Source organism: Oncorhynchus tshawytscha, linkage group LG21 (assembly GCF_018296145.1).
Source record: "Oncorhynchus tshawytscha isolate Ot180627B linkage group LG21, Otsh_v2.0, whole genome shotgun sequence".
NCBI lineage: Eukaryota > Metazoa > Chordata > Actinopteri > Salmoniformes > Salmonidae > Oncorhynchus > Oncorhynchus tshawytscha.
Genome location: NC_056449.1, coordinates 14,189,985 through 14,196,357, shown reverse-complemented (window position 1 = coordinate 14,196,357; position 6,373 = coordinate 14,189,985).

Below are 6,373 nucleotides of genomic sequence, written 5' to 3'. Positions count from 1 at the left end.
TTTTTTTTTATAACATACTAATCAGGGGAAATGGGAACCAGGTGTGTGTAATCAGACAAGACAGTCCGGGGTTCATGATAAGGAATCTCATTCAGTTAAGCCTAGAAAGGTGGTGACGTATACTTCTGGAATAGATTGAGCATTAGTACCGGGGGGATCTGTGACACCTCCCCCGCCCTCCTTTCGACAAATCTGACCACAATTCCATTTTGCTCCTCCCTTCCTGTAGGCAGAAACTCTAACAGGAAGTACCCATGTTAAGGACTATTCAACTCTGGTCTGACCAATTGGAATCCGCGCTTCAAGATTGTTTTGATCTTGCGGACTCAGATATGTTCCGGGTAGCCTCCGATAATAACATTGACAAATAAACTGATATGGTGACTGAGTTTATCAGGAAGTGTATAGGAGATGTTGTACCCATTGTAACTATTAAAACCTACCCTAACCAGAAACGATGGATAGATGGCAGCATTCACACAAGACTGAAAGCGCGAACCAATGCATTTAACTGTGGCAAGGTGACTGGGAATACAGCATAATACAAACAGTGTAGTTATTTCCTCCGCAAGGATATCAAACAGGCAAATCATTAGTATAGAGACAAGGTGGTCGCAATTCAACGGCTCAGACATGAGGCGTGTGTGGCAGGGTCTATAGACAATCACAGACTACAAAAGGATAACCAGTCACATCGTGGACACCAACACCTTTTCTTCGCCCGCTTTGAGGATAACACAGTGCCACCGACGTGGCCCTCTACCAAGGACTGTGGGCTGTCCTTCTCCGTGGCCGACGTGAGTAAGACATTTAAGCTTGTTAACCCTCGCAAGGCTGCCGGCCCAGACAACATCCATTAGAGTATGCGCAGACCAGCAGGCTTGTGTGTTTACAGACATATTCAATCTCTCCCTAGCCCAGTCTGCTGTCCCGACATGCTTCAAGATGGACACCATTGTTCCTGTACCCAAGAAAGCAAAGGTAACTAAACTAAATGACTATGGCCCCGTAGGACTCACTTCTGTCATCATGAAGTGCTTTGAGAGACTACTCAAGGATCATATCACCTCTACCTTACCTGTCACATAGATCCATTTCAATTTGCTTACCGCCCCAACAGATCCACAGACGATGCAATCGCCATCGCATTGCACACTGCCCTATCCCAACTGTACAAGAGGAATACCTATGTAAGACTGCTGTTCATTGACTATTGCTCAGCATTCAAATCAAATCAAATCAAATGTATTTATATAGCCCTTCGTACATCAGCTGATATCTCAAAGTGCTGTACAGAAACCCAGCCTAAAACCCCAAACAGCAAGCAATGCAGGTGTAGAAGCACGGTGGCTAGGAAAAACTCCCTAGAAAGGCCAAAACCTAGGAAGAAACCTAGAGAGGAACCAGGCTAGTGGGGTGGCCAGTCCTCTTCTGGCTGTGCCAGGTGGAGATTATAACAGAACATGGCCAAGATGTTCAAATGTTCATAAATGACCAGCATGGTCGAATAATAATGAGAACAGTTGAAACTGGAGCAGCAGCACGGTCAGGTGGACTGGGGACAGCAAGGAGTCATCATGTCAGGTAGTCCTGGGGCATGGTCCTTCAAGCTCATCATTAAGCTTGAGCCCCTGTGTCTGAATCACGCCCTGTGCAACTGGGTCCTGGACTTCCTGACGGGCCACCCCCAGGTGGTGAAGGTAGGAAACAACACCTCCACTTTGCTGATCCTCAACACTGGGGGTGGCCCGTCAAGAAGTCCAGGACCCAGTTGCACAGGGCGTGATTCAGAGACAGGGGCTCAAGCTCAGCCACCTCCTGTGCTCCCTGTTCACCCATGACTGCATGGCTATGCACGCCTCCAACTCAATCCTTAAGTTTGCAGACGACACAACAGTAGTGGGCTTGATTACCAACAATGACGAGACAGCCTACAGGGTGGAGGTGAGGGCCCTGGGAGTGTGGTGCTAGGAAAATACCTTCTCACTCAACATCAACAAAATATGTTGCGTGGACTTCAGGAAACAGCAGAGGGAGCACCCCCCTATCCACATCAACAGGACTGCAGAGTGGAGAAGGTGGAAAGCTTTAAGTTCCTCTGCGTACACATCACTGACAAACTGAAATGTTCCACCCACACAGACAGAGTGGCAAAGAAGGCGCAACAGCGGCTCTTAAATCTTGAAGAAATGTGGCTTGGCACCTAAAACCCTCACAAACTTTTACAGATGCACAATTGAGAGCATCCTGTTGGGCTGTATCACCACCTGGTACGGCAACTCTGGAAAGCCCTGCGGTTGTGGGCGGTGCAGTCTGCCCAACGCAACACTGCCCTCCAGGACACCAACAGCACCCAATGTCACATGAAGGCAAAAAAGATAATCAAGGACAACAACCACCTGAGCCACTGCCTGTTCACCCACTATCCTCCAGAAGGCGAGGTCAGTACAGGTGCATCAAAGCTGGGACCGAGAGACTGAAAGGCAACTTCTATCTGAAGGCCATCAGACTGTTAAATAGCCATCACTAACACTTTAGAGGCTGCTGCCTATATACATAGACTTAATATCACTGGCCACTTTAATAAATGGAACACAAGTGTCTTTAATCATGTTTACATATTTTGCATTACTCATCTCATATGTATGTACTGTATTATATTCTATTCTACCGTATCTTAGTCTATGCCGCTCTGTATATTTATATATGGTTAATTCCTTTACTTAGATTGGTGTGTATTGTGTATATGTTGTGAAATTGTTAGATATACTTGTTAGATACTGCTGCACTGTCGGAGCTAGAAACACAAGCATTTCGCTACACTCACAATAACATCTGCTAAACACGTGTATGTGACCAATAACATTTGATTTGATATTTAATTGTGTTTGGTTGTCAAAGCAGCCAAATATCAACATTTGAAGGAGATATATCTTCTGATTGGATAGTTCCATCTCTGCAACTGACTTAGTCTGGATTTATTTCCAGTTTGTCTACAGATTTATAATTTACTGTTGGATTCACGTCTCCATCTCAACCAAGTTAAAGAATAGGAATGAATCTCAATTTTAGTCCTATTTTAGTCCTATTCTTACATTTTTGGTTGAGATGCCCATCAATTAATACTTTTTAGATCAATTGGAATAAAGCCAGTGTATCTATCTACAGCTACCCTATCTACACTGGCATGGATGGAACTATCCAAGCAGAAGATACATCTCCCTCAAATGTTGATATTGGTTGTGTTGAAAACCAAACAAAATTCAATATCACTTTTGAAATACAATAAATAGCCTTTAAACTTGTCAACAAATTATATGTAGGATTCACGTCTCCAACTCAACCAAAAATAAAAGTTAAAGAATGGGATTATGGAACTATCCAAGCAGTAGATGCATCTCCTTAAATGTTGATATTTGGTTGTGTTGTCAACCAAACAATTCAACACTACTTTTATAATACAGGAAATGTCTAAACATTAAGGCTATCTTACAAACTAACATTACATTCAACCTTAAAATTAGTAACACATCCATGGCCACATTTTGAGGTTACTTTAACTATAAATGTCTTCTTATGTAATCATATAAAGTGTGCGTGTTCAAGATACAGTAGCATGCATAGGTCATTGCAGATCTGCGGAGATATTCACAATTGCTGCAATGATTTGCTCAGAATCTCGAACGCTATTGATCACTTGCACCATGTACTTTTAATGTAATCTCAACTGCAATCCAGGTCATGTGGTTCTGCTATTAGATGAAGCACAGTGATATCATCGGACATTGTATTCCCATTTTGAATTTTGCTGTGGTATTAAATGGTTGAAAGAGCAGTGATTATTTTTTTTCTCTCTGCACTGTGTGTTGACATGCAGGAAGTAAGCCGGTGCCCCAGGGTCTCAAATGCAGTAGTCCGGCCCTGATAAAGATGTATTTGTTAACCAGAAGAGCAACTTGGCTGACAAACATTATTTTTACTGTCACTCGGGTCTAGACCCCGACCCGTCAGGGCCCGTCAGGTCTAGGCCTTGCTGTTGTCGGGTCTATTCGGGTTCGGGCTCATTATTCTCGGGCCCGGGTCTCACGTTTTGGACCCGAGAAGACCTCTACTACTGGCTAGCCAAGTCCCTGATACAAAACACTGTTCAGAAGTAAATGGGGTGAAGGTTTTATGTTTTTTTATGTTCTCAGCTATTGATGACCTGGTTAGTGTCAACATGTCTAAGACAGAAAGGGAAAGGGGGATACCTAGTCAGTTGTACAACTGAATGCATTCAACTGAAATGTTTATTCCACATTTAATCCAACCCCTCTGGGAAACAGTGGGTTGGTTGCCTGCCTTGCTCAGGGGCAGAACAACAGGTTTTTTTACCTTGTCAGCTCGGGGATTTGATCCAGCAATCTTGCTCTATGCTCTAACCACTAGGCTACCCGCCGCAAAACTGAACACTCTCCCGTCTTGTCCGAGCAAGGATCAGGATTTTGACATCTGCTACAGAGGTTTGTTTGGGTCAACGCAGCGCGTACCAGACGTGAATGATGGAAGAGATCCAGCCAGAGTTAACATGGCTTAGAGAAAGTAACATCTGCATCTGCCTTGTCTCATGTTTTTTTTCTTTTCTTACTCTTTCTTTCTTCTTCTGTACCTCTCTTGCCAATCGGTTTAGAGCATCTTTTCCATTTTTGACAGCTGGGCTGAGTTACAGACTGCTTAACGACAGGCCGACAGACAGAAAGACACAGATGGTTCAATTCTCAAGTCCCCCGTCTGCGTGGCAGAGAGGGGCAACAGGAGGAGAATTCACACCCACCGCCCCCACCTCTCCGCCCCTGTAATGACATGCATAGTTTCACATTGTTAACATGGTCATTGTGTCACGCACCATATTTTGTGCCACTAATTTGATTTATTCAAAACATACTTCTTGGAAACCGTGTGAAGGCATGGAAGTAAGTTTGTTGAATCCCGTTTTCTGGAGACCAATAAAGGAAATGGGCTCCCTTGCCTTCCCTTGAATGCCTTTCGGGGAGAGGGTGGGCTGCATCGTGCAAGTATGCAGGGACTCAGGGAGGCTCAAGTTTTCAAATTGTTTTGCAAATGTTTTAAGGTTTGTTGTCATACCTCATTTTGGGGTGAAAGGGGAGGCCTCATTCTTGTGGTGGAAGATACGGTCACCAGGCCAGTCAAGGCCCCCTCTACTGCTGGGGAGTAGACTACTGTGTGTGTGTGTGTGTGTGTGTGTGTGTGTGTGTGTGTGTGTGTGTGTGTGTGTGTGTGTGTGTGTGTGTGTGTGTGTGTGTGTGTGTGTGTGTGTGTGTGTGTGTGTGTGTGTGTGTCCTGATACCCTCCTTTCATCTGAGCACCCTGTTGCTGAAGAATCTCACTCAGAACACAAAGTTAATTTTCTCTTCAAGGTTATCAGGCAGCTGGTGTGCACTGGGTAAATAAGTATATTATGTTCTGTCATACTTTATTTATTTTCATAAAGCAAATAACTCCTTTGTTTTCACATACATCATCAGTAAGCTAAAGGGAAAAGGGTTTTTAATAGTGCCTTCATAAGTTTGAATATGCTTAACAAAATGTATCAAGATGTCCAAATAGAATTTGCACCTTTTGGATATTTATGAGGGAGATCAAATAAAATCTTATCCTGGGTTATCTTGAATTCAACTGGCATTCCGATTCAGTGGATGGTGTGGAGCAGAGCTCTATAATTGAAGACACATTTGAGAGATGTCTCAACGGCTGCCAAAGAGCTCCACAGACAGCAACACCGGTGCAAGAGAGACCTCTACTGGCATGACCATTTTGGAACAGCCCCACGTATTGTTGTTGTACAGATGTCTTTCCTGCTAGCCAGATGGAGTTTATGCCACATACATGCCATTCAAATGAAGTCCTTTTGAGGCTTACGACCTGGCTGACCATATTGTCATTATCACAGCTATTCTCTCGGCTCTCTTCTACAAGTAGTAACCCATAAATGAATGTTCATGCCCTATGGCAGACAGAGGCGTAAGTATACCAACACCTTTAGGCTTGTTTACTACTGTACACATTATGTCAACATTACATTTGGCATGTGTAACAGCGCAGTGTTCAAAAAAGGTTATTCAATGCTTGTGAATGCTCTGTGTCATCCCAGTGAAGCGTTGATACCCAGTATCCTCCTGCTTTCATCAATGCTCCACAGGTTGGTGGACTACCATCTTGATTTAACGGGCCCTGAGAAGAAGAGGCCTTACTACCACCATGATAGATTTTCCTAAAGACAGGACAGGTGGTAGGAGAGGTAGCTCAACTGGTTTTAATGGACAAGCGGAGGAAGAGGGAGGAAGAAAAGGAAAAGGAGAGGAGAGATAAGACA